This window comes from Bos grunniens, chromosome 7 (assembly GCF_055505025.1).
Source record: "Bos grunniens cultivar Pamir isolate PY7600 chromosome 7, Bosgru_T2T1.0, whole genome shotgun sequence".
NCBI classification, from domain to species: Eukaryota; Metazoa; Chordata; class Mammalia; order Artiodactyla; family Bovidae; genus Bos; species Bos grunniens.
The window spans coordinates 88552254-88567665 of NC_141171.1; the positions used below are offsets into that span (position 1 = coordinate 88552254).

Here is a 15412-nt window from a genome sequence, read left to right on the forward strand (position 1 = left end):
CAGAGAAGCCTTTCTAGCAGAAGGAAGACACATTAGAGCTTCCTTTCTCCACCGTATGGGGATACTGCCAGATCTAAATTGTGAGCGCCTTGATCCTGGACTTCCTGACCTCCAGAACTGTGATAAATAAATGTCTATTGTTTCCAGCAGTCTTCAACCTTTTTGGTACCAGGGACTAATTTCATGGAAAACAATTTTTCCATGGACCAGGGGTCAGGGGGTTGGTTTCAGGACGATTCAAGTGCATTACATGTATTGTGTGCTTTGTTTCTAATCTAATACTGCCACTGATATGACAGGAGGTGCTGGTCTACCACCTGGAGTTTGGGAACCCCTGTTTTAACCCTCCCAATCTATGGTAATTGTTTTGTTGTAGAGGCTGAGCAGAAGCCCCACTAATACTCTTAGCTTATGGAAAAATTTCTTCCAACCACAAGGACCAAAATGTAGCAATGGTGAAAGCAGGCATAGGAGAAGAGTCTGGGCAGATAGGAGGAAAAGGATCATGGTGAAGGCACAGATGGGTTTGAGGAAATCATCCCCCAGTGACCAGGAGCACTTAGGCTGGTGGTTTTTGTTTTTGTTTTTATGAGAACTAGTCAGATGGCCTCACCTAAATGTAAGGGGGCTGGGAAATGGAAATTCTGGCATATAGTCACTTTCCAGTAACATCTCTACACTATGGAGAGGAGCATGTCTCTGGTGGACAGCTGATGGTTCATGGCACCACATTTTGTATGTTACTTTCAGCTTAGAAAATGCTTTTTACAGCTGTATACTATTTGAATTTTTAAGGTCACTCTAATTAAGGAGCAAAGTTTTTTAATGCCTGCATATTCAATCAGTTCAGTTGACTGCCCAATTAACTGAGTGAAGTCAGTCCACTTCATTGTTTGAATTTCCAACTGTTTGGCTGAATGGAATGGTTACTTTGGCATAAAGTCTGTGCAGTAGTCCTATATAGATACAATCCTATTGCAGCTAGTGTGAAATTTGTCTTTGTCACTACATTTGTTTTTCTAGACACTGTTACCTTCCCTAATTTCACTTCCAAAATTCTTTTAAAAATGCTCCATTGTCCTAGCTTATTGAGAAGAGAGCTTCTTTCAGAGCTTAACTGAGAGTGTATAAGACTAGGTTTGTCTCAGTATTTTTAATACAGTCAAGTTTTTATGTTTTATTTTTTTCTGTTAGTACCTGTTGGGATCAGTTCTACACAGCTCGTTTTTTTTTTTTTTTTTTAAGATCTCTTGTAGTAATGTGTTGATGGTCAGACTATTAGTTATATTATATGCCAGCAAATTTGGAAAACTCAGCAGTGGCCACACGACTGGAAAAGGTCAGTTTTCATTCCAATCCCAAAGAAAGGCAATGCCAAAGAATGCTCAAACTACCACACAATTGCACTTATCTCACACGCTAGTAAAGTAATGCTCAAAATTCTCCAAGCCAGGCTTCAGCAATATGTGAACCGTGAACTTCCTGATGTTCAAGCTGGTTTTAGAAAAGGCAGAGGAACCAGAGATCAAATTGCCAACACCTGCTGGGTCATCGAAAAGCAAGAGAGTTCCAGAAAAACATCTATTTCTGCTTTATTGACTATGCCAAAGCTTTTGACTCTGTGGATCACAGTAAACTGGAAAATTCTTCAAGAGATCGGAATACCAGACCACCTGATCTGCCTCTTGAGATATTTGTATGCAGGTCAGGAAGCAACAGTTAGAACTGGACATGGAACAACAGACTGGTTCCAAATAGGAAAAGGAGTACGTCAAGGCTGTACATTGTGACCCTGCTTATTTAACTTCTATGCAGAGTACATCATGAGAAACGCTGGGCTGGAAGAAGCACAAGCTGGAATCAAGATTGCCGGGAGAAATATCAATAACCTGAGATATGCAGATGACACCACCCTTATGGCAGAAAGTGAAGAGGAACTCAAAAGCCTCTTGATGAAAGTAAAAGTGGAGAGTGAAAAAGTTGGCTTAAAACTCAACATTCAGAAAACGAAGATCATGGCATCTGGTCCCATCACTTCATGGGAAATAGATGGGGAAACTGGAAACAGTGTCAGACTTTATTTTTTGGGGCTCCAAAATCACTGCAGATGGTGATTGCAGCCATGAAATTAAAAGACGCTTACTCCTTGGAAGGAAAGTTATGACCAACCTAGATAGTATATTGAAAAGAGAGATATTACTTTGCCAACAGAGGTTCGTCTAGTCAAGGCTATGGTTTTTCTAGTGGTCATGTATGGATGTGAGAGTTGGACTGTGAAGAAAGCTGAGCACCGAAGAATTGATGCTTTTGAACTGTGGTGTTGGAGAAGACTCTTGAGAGTCCCTTGGACTGCAAGGAGATCCAACCAGTCCATCCTAAAGGAGATCAGTCCTGGGTGTTCATTGGAAGGACTGATGCTGAAGCTGAAACTCCAATACTTTGGCCACCTCAAGCGGAGTTGACTCATTGCAAAAGACCCTGATGCTGGGAGGGATTGGGGGCAGGAGGAGGAGGGATGACAGAGGATGAGATGGCTGGATGGCATCACTGACTCGAGGGACGTGAGTGTGAGTGAACTCCGGGAGTTGGTGATGGACAGGGAGACCTGGCGTGCTGCGATTCATGGGGTCGCAAAGAGTCGGACACTACTCAGCGACTGAACTGAACTTAACTGAACTGACTTAAAGAGGTGGGGGTCTCAAAAGGGATACATGTAAACAGAATTGTAGCCCCTGGAGTACATATAATGTTTTGAAGTAACAGTAAATAGATTTTTCTGCAGGAAATGGAATGAAAACAGCAGTTTAAAATGTTGGAACAGGAACCCAGCTCCCAGAAGGCCGCACGGGTCCTGGTGGAGGCAGGCGGGCGCCAGGCCTGGGCTCGGGCACCAGGCCACTGAGGCTGAGAGGCCACTGAGGCTGAGAGGCGCGCTCCGGCGGGCCGGGCGGCCGGCTTCATGACGCTCTTCCACTTCCGGAACTGCTTTGCCCTGATCTACTCCCCCTACTCCACCACCTACAAGTACAGTGGCCTGTCTGAGTCCAGTGCCTTCTGGAAGTGTGTCCAGCCTGGGGTCACCCACCTGTTTGTGCAGCTGTGCAAGGTGCTGTTCTTGGCCACTTTCTTTCCCACCTGGGAAGGCGGCATCTGTGACCTCATTGGGGAGTTCATGAAGGCCAGTGTGGACATGGCAGACCCTGATGGGCCTAAACCTTGTCGTGTCCTGGAATGCTGGCAAGGGGGAATACAAGATCATGGTTGCCCTGGGCTGGGCCACCGCTCAGCTCATTATGTCCTGTGGCATCCCCCTCTTGGTTGGAGCTCAGGGGCGTTGAGTTTGACTGGAAATACATCCAGATGAGCATCGACTCCAACATCAGTCTGGTCCATTGCTTCGTCGGCTTTGCCCAGGTGTGGATGATAACATGCTGCGACCTGCACCACACTCAGCGACCAGCAGTCCTCCTCCTGATGTTCCTTAGCATCTACAAGGCCTTTGTCACGGAGACCTTCATCCACCTGTGTTCCCTGGGCAGCTGGACGGCACTGCTGGCTTGAGTGCTGGTGACCGGGCTTCTGCCCTCAGCACCTTGACCCTGTATACTGCTGTTGTCAACGTGCGTGCCTAGGCTTGGCATCCCAGACTTTCACATACCTTCTTCCTGTCCCCAGGTTCAGTGAAGTAAACAGCATTTGGAAAGTTAAATTTTTTTTTTTTTTTTTTTGTGGAGCAATAGGTTGCTATCAGATTGCAGAGAGCTATAAATGTCAATTTGATAAGTGTGGTCTTTATTTTATATTTACTTTGGAACCATTAATTCCCTGGTGTCTCAGATGGTAAAAGAGTCTGCCTACAATGCAGGACCTGGGTCGATCCCTGGGTCGAGAAGATCCCCTGGAGAAGGAAATGGCAATCCACTCCAGTATCCTTGCCTGGAAAATCGCATGGATGGAGGAGCCTGGTAGCCTACAGTCCTTGGGGTCGACTGAGCGACTTCACTTCACTTTGAACCATTGGCGATTTGGGGATGATCTACTTATTGACAGCAACTGGGAACCTAAATTTGTCCCCAGTTTCAGATTTCTCTCCCAAGTCTGGATTTCAAAAGTTATTGCATTTAAAGCACAGTGATGCTGGTCACTGCTCGGACTCCACCTTCTGTTTCACCTACCACACACAGAGTGGACGAGGAATAGACTGCCACAGGGACATTGCTTTTCCCTAATTATCAAGACAGAGTGATAATCCACTCGCTTTTTATTTGGGGGTATCTGCCTAAGAAAAACATGTGTCCTATTACAAAACTGAATCTGAGGGATGTGAGGAATATATAGATATGTCTCCTTTGAACTTTGAAGGAGACTGTTTACTGTTAACACAAAAATAAGACTCCTCACAGATCATTAGCTTTTAAGAAGAATGACCTACACATTGTGAGGTACTCTGCCTCTTGGACAAATATAGAAAGAATTGATTGTGGCGTCGCTCTTGATCTCAGAGCATCAGTGAATAACCACCTGCAAAGCTTGCTATACTTTGGAGTTTTGTACGTAAGGAGTTTGCAGTTGTAACCATGTGGCAAATGCAACAAGCTGACCGTATCAGTACCGGGTTTATCTACGCCATCTGCTGTCATATTGACATCTGCTTCCTTCAACGTAGCACCTTCTTTCTCTTAGACATATTCTGCTATTTCTTCTTTTCCTTCTTTGTTTCAAGTCATATCCACTGATATCGGCACCATTTTGTGTTATCAATAAAGGAGGCTTTCAGTGAGGGAAGGGTGGAAGGCAGGGCCAAGTGATCAAAGGACTCAGTAGAAAAAATACCTTAATTCATGGGCCTGAACACTGTGTAAAAAGGTGAGCCTTGAGGTAAGAAAGTATCCAGAGGAAGCATGAGACAGAAGTGAGGGTTTAATTTGGGATTAACAAAAGCATCAGAAATAGCTAAGAGGAGACGGGAATGAGGACCATGTGTGTAGAGGGTGATAGCAAAGCAGAGCACAGAGATTAAGATGGAATTAATCTGTTCATTGGAAAGATGCTTTGGATTTTTTGGCAACACATACCAAGAGCGGTAACTCCAAGTAGCCTTCTGAAATCAGGGATCAACAGGTGAAGGCTTCCTTTAACTTCATTCTTAAATTACAGTCAAAATTAACTTGTATAAACCACACCTTTTTTTAAAGGTGTTTTGGTTTGTTTTCAACACACGATTCCACTTCATTTTTTCACTTATCCTCACAAGGTAGCTGAGAGTTTGTTTAGCATCATCAGGCAAATCTGGCTCCCAATGCTTAGCTAATTCTGTTAGAAACTACTGACTTGAATTGTATATGGATGGTGAACATTTTTTCTATTAAACAGCCACCAGATTTTTAGAACATAAGCTAAATTTCAGGAAGTGCTTGGAATTCCAAAGAATAGAAAGCTTTGGCCAAGAGCAAGTGTGTATTCAGTCTGAGTCAACAGGATTCACCTGGGCGTTGTTTGAGCTTTTGGTCTCTGAAGCCATGGGTCAATGATACAGAAATAGACACTCATCTCTGACAACGAAAAAGCATGGGTGCTGGCATGGGAGGACAAAGCTCCTTTTCTTTCAAAACCAGATCAAATTTAAACCTGCGATTTTGGAGCTTACTCATCAGAGGAGAAATATCATGAGCTATTTGCTCTCTCTGCTGTAACATAGCTCTGGCAAGCCCGGAAGTTATGTTGAGATCGTCAAATCTATAGTCAAGGACCATCTTTGTGAATCGTGAAACCATATGCCACTGGTTATCTGAATTGAAAAAAAATTAAAAACCAACAACAATAACAACAACAACAACAAAAAACTCCACACCAAGGAAAGCAGTGATGTGATCACACAGTGCCAAGGCCCTTTGATCATCTTACACCTTCTCAATCTTTATATATAAAAAAAAAACTTTGCTACTACATGAACCATGTAAAATACCAGAACTCCTGTAGTGTTAACAAGGAATAAAGATCTTGCACCAGATGGTGCCTCTTGTCTCCATCTATCTCTAGCCCAAACAATCTGCCAGAGTTTTGAAGAAAAATGCAATGTGATCGCGTTGCAAAGTATATGAAGTAACAGTATGAAAAGTAATCTGGCTCAAGCAAGGGAACCCAGAAGGAAGGGGATTATTATGACTCTTTGAGCCCAGGAGTGAGGGTATCACTAGCTCTGAATTTTAGTCCATAAAACAAATGGTGTACCCAGGCACAGCTGGAGGGTGAGCATCGCACTGAGATGTCTCTCTGTATTTCTGCAATGTGATGATATCAGTCAATACGGTTGAAATTTCAGGGATTCATCTGGGTATTTTGTTTATATAAAACAGAGTAAACAGTTTGATGACTTTTGAAAAGCTTACTAGCTATAAAGGGAGAGTTCACAGGAGAACTTAACTGTGTAATATTTATTGCTATATTGCCTGTGGTTATGGATTTGGCCGTCTTGGTGATGAGATCTTAGGTACAGTTTGTGTGTCCCCTTTGTAGAACATTCTTAAAAATGTTTAAAAGAAGCTTGGTTGGGTTTTTTGTTTGTTATTTCTCTGCTTTTCCATGTGACTTCTGTGGCCACAATATTCTCAGGTCTTCTCCTGCCTTCTAATACTTTGATCATGGTACTGTTACCTCTTTGCCAAAAGATCTTTGACTATTTTATCTCTGGGCTTTTAGTATCTTTGTTGTTGTTCAGTCACTAAGTCATGTCTGACTCTTCATGACCCCGTGGACTGCAGCATGCCAGGCTTCCCTGTCCTTCACTGTCTCCCTGAGTTTGTGTAAACTCATGTCCATTGAGTTAGTGATGTCATCCCACAATTTCATCCTCGGTTGCCCCCTTCTCCTAACACCTGTATAATTATAAAGCATTTTGTGATCAGAGATTATTTAATGGGAAAGAAAATAGCTTTTCAGGTCTTTCCTAGATACAACTCATTTGAACAATTAATTTAGGTTTGTATTTACTTTTGGTGCTTGGACTAGAAGTATAAATGGCAAGCCTAGAAACTCATGGTGATTTAATAGAAGGTAGCTCATTGGTGCCACTCAGAGTGTTGTCAGAAGACTGAATTGGATGAGCAGACTGGTAAAAGGTCTATGATAGACACAGAAATTGAGAGTCATCGTTTAGAAATTTCCATAGTAATTTGACTTAACTGTGACATCCAAGCAGGTGAATCACTTTCTCAGAAACTTATTTTGTCTCAGTTTACCAAAGTTTCAGTCCCTTATAGATTGGAGGAAATAAAAACTGTGTTCACTACCAAAGAGAGTTTAAGAAGCGCCACTTTATTTTTATCGAGTTTTTTATTGACGAGAAGTTGTTCCAACTTTGTGTTAGTGTCTGGTAAAGTGATTCAGTATTTATCTGTTTATATGTAATTTTTTTTCATATTGTTTCCATTATGTTTTATTACAGGATATTGAATATAGTTACCTGTGCTTTATAGTAGGTCCTAGTTTATTTTATACATAGTAGTTGGTATTTGCTGCTGCTGCTGCTAAGTTTCATCAATTGTGTTCGACTCTGTGCGACCCCATAGGTGGCAGCCCACCAGGCTCCCCCACCCCTGGGATTCTTCAGGCGAGAACACTGGAGTGGGTTGCTATTTCCTTCTCCAGTGCACAAAAGTGAAAAGTGAAAGTGAAGTCGTTCAGTCGTGTCCGACTCTTAGCGACCCCATGGACTGCAGCCCACCAGGGTCCTCAGTTCATGAGATTTTCCAGGCAAGAGTACTGGAGTGGGGTGCCATTGCCTATCTGCTAATCCCCAAATCCTAATTTATCCCTCTCCCATCCCTTTTCCTCTTTGGTAACCACAGTTTGTTTTCTGTGTCTGTGAGAAGCACCACTGTAGAGTTCATAATTTCATTTTATATAAGATGGATCAAAATAGAGACAATGAATCCATCCACAGCAAGGAGGTTAGAGCAGTCATCTGTTTATTATGTGTTAATCCTTACTCAGGAGCTTCAACCATAGTTGTGAAAGGAAAGGGATCTTGGAAATACTTGGAAATACATCTTGGAAATACTATACAGGAGAAGGAACAGGATGAAGTCCTGAAGTGAACAGCCTGTGTGACACAGAGGCACGTACTTCCCCCATATCAGCCTGGTGGGTGTTGCTCCCAATAGATATGGAAAAGCTTCATTGGAAATAGAACCTTGGCAACACCAGGAATTCTGGGTTTTTAGTTTTAAGTTAGTGATGGCAAACATCTATTTAGAAATTGACAGTGAACCATGAAAGACTGTGGACCTCAACTGAAGAGTTCAATACTAGAAACTTAGAAACAGATGGGACATTCTTCCTGATAGTTTTATTGAGAAAGAGAGGTTCCCTTCTTCACATTTTCTGATGTTTGAAATGACATTATTATCAGTGTTCCTCCTTTTTCCTTATAAGATAGACACAATGCATGGAAGTGGATGAAGGACACATGCTCAGGTCACTCTTACCTTTGCAGGATGTGTTGGCACGTTCCAGACACTGAAAATGCCATTGCTGGTGCTGCTGCTGCTGCTAAGTCGCTTCAGTCGTGTCCGACTCTGTGTGGCCCCATAGACGGCGGCTCACCAGGCTCCCCCGTCCCTGGGATTCTCCAGGCAAGAACACTGGAGTGGGTTGCCACTTCCTTCTCCAATGCATGAAAGGGAAAAGTGAAAGGGAAGTCGCTCAGTCGTGTCCGACTCTTCGAGACCCCATGGTCTGCAGCCTACCAGGCTCCTCCGTCCATGGGATTTTCCAGGCAAGAGTACTGGAGTGGGGTGCCATTGCCTTCTCCAGCCATTGCTGGTAGTGCATAATAAAAGTCTCAAAGCGTGCTTAGTAATGATATATCTCAATGATGTTCTAAGTGAAATGTTTTTTGGTATCTCAGATTTGAATTTTGTCAAAGAAATAATAATAGAAATCATCTCCAGGTTATTTCTATAACAACTGTTCATTTTTCTTCTTGAACCTTTGAATAGAGTTGAAATAATGTTATTTGTGGTAACAATAGTATTACTGTGATTTCTGATTTCTAATTTTACTACCATTATTAATGATATTGTTAATTTATTTAAGACCCTCTAAGTTTTTAGGGTTCTTGCTGCTGCTGCTGCTAAGTCGCTTCAGTCGTGTCCGACTCTGTGCGACCCCGTAGACAGCAGCCCACCAGGCTCCTCTGCCCATGGGATTTTCCAGGCAAGAGTACTGGAGTGGGTTGCCATTTAGGGTTCTTATAGAATCTAATAATGATCCACGTGGAAAAACCATTTGTATTCTTTCTTCTCTGGAAAATCTATTTCAGAATTGTGACTAGAGGAATCAGTAGCACTTCATATAATTCACGATATGGGTATGTGCATGTGCACGCATGCACGCACACACACACACACACACACACACACACACACAAACACATAACTACCATATGGTCTTTTTTGACTTCTTGGCGTGGGTAGTAAAAAATTGTTGGGACTCAGGTTAGCATTCATCCTCCTAGGTATTGGAGATATAGGAGTTCACCCAAAATGTAATATGGATTGTTTGTTCTTAAGGTATATATTATAACTCTATTGATGTCTCATTTGGAAAGAAGTTCACGTCATCTTATTATTAATCTTATTTTTTTTTAGTCAATTACCTAACCCATTCCCATTTTAGCTCTGGTGCCCAAGGAAGAGGCACAACTCCACTTGCTGCTGGGCTCCAGGGGGAAAGAAGATTGCAATGATATCTCTCCCTGAGCTTTGGGAAGCTTGCCGAGTGTGAACCTGACATTGAACAAATGGCAGAGGCCAAGACAATGTCAGCTAAACAATGTCCCTTTCGGCTTATTAGGGCTTCCCTGGTGGCTCAGATGGTAAAGAATCTGGCTGCAATGCAGGAGACCCAGGTTTGATCCCTGGGTTGGGAAGATCCCCTGGAGAAGGTCACGACAACCCACTCCAGTATTCTTGCCTGGAGAATCCCATGGATAGAGGAGCCTGGTGGGCTACAGTCGATGGGGTCGCAAAGAGTCGGACACGGCTGGGCAGCTAACACTTTGACTTTCAGCTTAACACACAGAAAATGCATAGGCAAAGTTGTAACTTTTTTTTTTTCCTCTCTTTCTTCTTGACCATCCTTCTCAAACTTGCCATTGGCTCTCCTTTTCCTGTGTTTGTGTTCTTCCCTCTGTGTGGGCATCTTTGAGGAGCAAGGAGGGCCTGCTTACGCACTGCACGTCACTCGGGCTGTCGTTTCCCGGGGCGGGTATTTCAGTGCGATTGCATCTCTATTCATCTACTGACAGAAGTGGCAGTGGTGCAGACACGGGTATTTGTTATTGAAACAAACAAAGCGTGTGGTGTTAGAGATTTGTATGCAAAACCTTCACAACAAAACTAAGTAGCTATTTACTTTAAATATGCCAATTAACTGTTACTAAGGTGCAGTGCACTTGTAGGTTAAGGATGATTGATAGTAACATGCAGTGAAATGTTCTTAAACTGCAGTCAGGAAATGGAAATGTACAAAATGCAAAGAACCAGCGCTGACAGCACTCGTTACATGTTTCAAAACAACACTTTCAAATTGTTCCTTTATTGTTCTTTCATCATGTCTTGGTTCTGCACTTCCATAGCCTGGTAGCCAACAGTGTACTAAGAAAGTTTCAGAAAAGAGAATGTTTTCTTCTGAAGTAAACATCATGGGCCTAATCTCATTTGTTTCACTCAGGCAGAACTCTTAGGAACCACAGTGGGAGTTTTGCTTGACTGAAGAGAATAGCCTTGTCTCTTTTAAATGTCTGACATGGAATCTGTTGCTATTACAAAACTAATTAAAAAGAGAGATGACTTCTCCTTTGGTTGCTATGTCCTGTCTCAGCAGACAGTCACTTCTTCATTGACTCTAAACCAGCACCACCCAAAAGTAATACAACCAAAGCCACAAATGTTAGCCACATATGTATTTTTAAATTTCCTAGGAGCCAAGTTTAAAAAAATAAAAAGAAACAGGTGACATTAATTTTAATAGCATTTTACTGAATGTAGTCTATCTAGACTCTTTATAATTTTACCATGGGATCAATATAAAATAAGGTATTTTGCATTTTTTTTCTTCATACTAAGTCTTTGAAATTTGGTGTATTTTATGCTTAGTCAGAAGAATGGGCTCATGCCAATTCAGAAGAACCACATCTCAAGTTTCTGGTAGATTTCCACGGCCAGTGTCTACTATAAGAAACAGCACAGCTCTAAGTGTCATCATCTGAAGATCGGTGTAGTGTCCTTGATTAAAATGTTCCCTTTGGATAGTTAGGAAAAGCTGGATATGCATCCTGAAACAACACCATGATGCAATTGCTGTTCAATTCCCCCAATTACCGTTAAAGCCAGACGTTTTGTTGTGAAAAGATTAAATTCATAAACTCAGTCAGCTGACTTACGATTTTATAAAGCTCCCTGGCTGTTAAAATGCTAAAATGTTTGTGCCAGGGATACTATATAAATATTCTAAAAATCTCAAAAGAATACAGGGAATTACGTTTAAAATATAATATCAAAGGCCTTTTGATGTACACCATTGAAATGTCAGTTGAATGTTTTATGATACATTTTATATTCCTCACAACAATGAAAGTTGGGTGTGTGTTAGAAAAACAATTAAGTGCAGATATTGTCAAGTAAACCCTCTAAGAAGGGAAAAGCTAGATCTGATAATTCCAGTTAATTTATTATTAACATCAACTATAAATTAAAAAAACACAGTGCAAACATGATTAAGCAGAAATTGAACATCGAACAAGGGAGGAGGGCTTTCCAGGTGTGGTGCTAGTGGTAAAGAGCCTGCCTGCCAGTGCAGGAGACATAAGAGTTGCCGGTTCGAACCCTGGGTTGGGAAGATCCCCTGATGAAGGGCTCGGCAAACCACTCCAGTATTCTTGCCTGGAGAATCCCATGGACAGAGGAGCCTGGCGGGCTATACTCTGCAGGGTCACAAAGAGTCAGACACGACTAAAGTGACTTTGCATGCATGCATGGAATTGACTTTCCCAAAATCAGACAATTTGTCTTAACTTTATGTCTCCTGTGTGCTCAGTTCAGTTCAGTTCAGTTGCTCAGTCGTGTCCGACTCTCTGCGACCCCATGGACTGCAGCACGCCAGGCCTCCCTGTCCATCACCAACTTCTGGAGTTTACCCAAACTCATGTCCATTGGTCGGTGACGACATCCAACCATTTCATCTTCTGTCATCCCCTTCTCCTCCTGCCTTCAATCTTTCCCAGCATCAGGGTCTTTTCAAATGAGTCAACTCTTCACATCAGGTGGCCAAAGTATTGGAGTTTCAGCTTCAACATCAGTCCTTCCAATGAACACCCAGGACTGATCTCCTTTAGGATGGACTGGTTGGATCTCCTTGCAGTCCAAAGGACTCTCAAGAGTCTTCTCCAACACCACAGTTCAAAAGCATCAATTCTTTGGTGCTCAGTTTTCTTTATAGTCCAACTCTCACATCCATATATGACTACTGGAAAAACCATAGCCTTGACTAGATGGACCTTTGTTGGCACACTGGTAAATACCAGTGTGGAGGTAAATGATAACAACAGTAACAGTAATAGCAACACAGGTAATGCCATATTCAGATTTGGCCAAGACATTTGTGTAAGGAGCAACCTCCAAAAAAAAACCCACAATAAGGCTGTCATCAGAAGTACTGAAATACTCTCCATGTGTAATTTTTGAAGACTTCCTGGAGAATTGTGGTAAGTCCTCTCCCCTGCTCTGCTCTGGCTGCCATGCTGGCTGCATTTCCCAGACTTCCATGTCAGCCGAACTTCCAGTGGATTCAGCCAGTGGGAAACCCCATTTGGAGAGTAAAGTGCTGGAGGAAGGGGGAAGCCAGGTGATTTTCCCTGTTTCTCTGTGCCTCCGGTGGTATCTCTGGAACGTCTCAAGTCATGTCTTCTCTGTATGTGCAGCTCCTGTTCTTTGTTCCTGTCCCAGTTCCATCTTCCACTGAGTGATCCTAAGACTTGACCCTGGTCTCACAGGCTTTTTCCCTTTTCCCTTCTAACCTAGAAGTCCTAGTAATTTCTTGCTATTTCTAATCTCTGGGTTACCTCACTAATCCCCAGTTGAGTGAGGCTTTCTGCTTCTATGTAACCAATTCCCTCTATTAAATTTATCCCCTTCCTCCATTGCAAATACTTAGACCCCACTCTATGCCCACAAGTTGAATTGTGACAAAATAGAGATTCTGGAAACAAAAATGAGCCCATTTCCAAATAAATTACCAAGCAGATTGCTTATGTGCACCCCAAAGGAAGCAATGATCATTAAGAGCCAACATGAGTTTCTTAAGCACAAATGTGACTGGTTCACTTTGCTTATTTAATTGGTGGTGGAAGAAATACTGGTGCTAGTACATGAGCAAGGACTTTGAAGTGATCTCTTATGACGTCCTTGTGGTTAATAGACACATGTGTGCTAGATGATACAGATTTAACCAGGTTTATAGGCTGTGCTGGAAAATACCTAGAGGGAAGCATGGCTGCCTTTCAATATTTGAAGAGGGATTAGATTAGATCTTTGAGATACTAGAGGCTAGAGCCAGGATCAATGTTTGAAGTTCAAGGAATCTGATTTTGGCTTAGTAAAGGGGAATGCATTCTAAGAATCAGAGTTCTTCAGAAATGGAATAGACTGTCAGGAAGACAATTTTGCTCCTGGTTATAGCCATAGATTTTAGCTGTGAAGAATGGAGTGAAAGGGATTCTTGTATTGAACTTGAAATAGATCATTCCTATGTTTCTTCCAACTGTGAAAGATTAAGAAGTTATGAGTTTGGTCATCCATGCTTGATACTAACATGGCACAAAATGTAATTCTGGCATTTGATAAGACTGCAGAAGGAGCCCCCAAATTTGATCATTGTTAATATGTGATTGCTGTCTTAGTAAAGAATCAATCAATCCCAGTTTGTTGTTCTTGCTTGTTGTTCAGTCACCCAGTCATGTCTGATTCCTTGTGACCCCATGGACTGCAGCACACAAGGCCTCTCTGTCCATCACTATCTCCTGAAGTTTGCCCAAGTTCATGTCCTTTGCATCAGTGATGCCATCCAACCATCTCATCCTCTGATGCCCTTTCCTCCTTCTGCCCTCAGTCTTTCCCAGCATCAGGGAATTTTCCAGTGAGTCAGCTGTTCACAGCAGATGACCAAAATACCAGAGTTTCAATTTCAGCATCAGTCCATCCAAAGAGTATTCAGGGTTGATTTCATTTAAGATTAATTGGTTTGATCTCCTTGCTGTTCAAGGGACTCTCAGGAGTCTTCTCTAGCACCATAGTTCGAAGGCATCAGTTCTTCAGCACTCTGCCTTCTTTACGGTCCAGCAATGGGATTTTTTAAATCCCAGTTTATAAAAGCATAAAAATATTAGTTTTCAGTTCAAAGAGAAGATATTTTTCTCTACTTATGAAAAGTCAGCATTTAAAAAATTATTTTAAAATATTTATTATCTTTTTTATTGATGTATCAGTCAGTCAGTTCAGTAGCTCAGTCGTGTCCGACTCTTTGTGACCCCATGAATTGCAGCATGCCAGGCCTCCCTGTACATCACCAACTGCCGGATATCACTCAAATTCATGTCCATCAAGTCGGTGATGCCATCCAGCCATCTCATCCTCTGTCGTCCCCTTCTCCTCCGGCCCCCAATCCCTCCCAGCATCAGAATCTTTTCCAATGAGTCAACTCTTTGCATGAGGTGGCCAAAGTACTGGAGTTTCAGCTTTAGCATCAGTCCTCCCAAAGAACACCCAGGACTGATCTCCTTTGATATGGACTGGTTGGATCTCCTTGCAGTCCAAGGGACTCTCAAGAGTCTCCTCCAACACCACAGTTCAAAAGCATCAATTCTTCTGCGCTCAGCTTTCTTCACATTATTATTATTGATGTATAGTTACTTACAATATGATACTAGTTTCCGGTATACAGCATATTGATTCATTTTTTTAATTAATTAATTTATTATTGAAGGATAATTGCTTTACAGAATTTTGCTGTTTTCTGTCAAACCTCAACATGAATCAACCATCAGATCAGATCAGATCAGATCAGTCATTCAGTCGTGTCTGACTCTTTGCGACCTCATGAATCCCAGCACACCAGGCCTTCCTGTCCATCACCAACTCCCGGAGTTCACTCACACTCACGTCCATCGAGTCAGTGACGCCATCCAGCCATCTCATCCTCTGTTGTCCCCTTCTCCTCTTGCCCCCAATCACTCCCAATATCAGAGTCTTTTCCAATGAGTCAACTCTTCGCATGAGGTGGCCAAAGTACTGGAGTTTCAGCTTTAGCATCAGTCCTTCCAAAGAAATCCCAGGGCTGATCTCCTTCAGAATGG

General features: G+C 42.3%; 1 protein-coding gene and 1 pseudogene across 4 annotated transcripts in view; both read left to right on the plus strand.

Annotated features, from left to right (window-relative positions):
• The window catches only part of LOC147369943 (uncharacterized), a 172589-nt gene that overhangs the window by 129385 nt on the left and 27792 nt on the right, over nucleotides 1-15412 (plus strand). The gene's annotated exons all lie outside the window — the stretch shown is intronic.
• LOC147369944 (BOS complex subunit TMEM147 pseudogene) lies at nucleotides 2839-3632 on the plus strand (annotated as a pseudogene).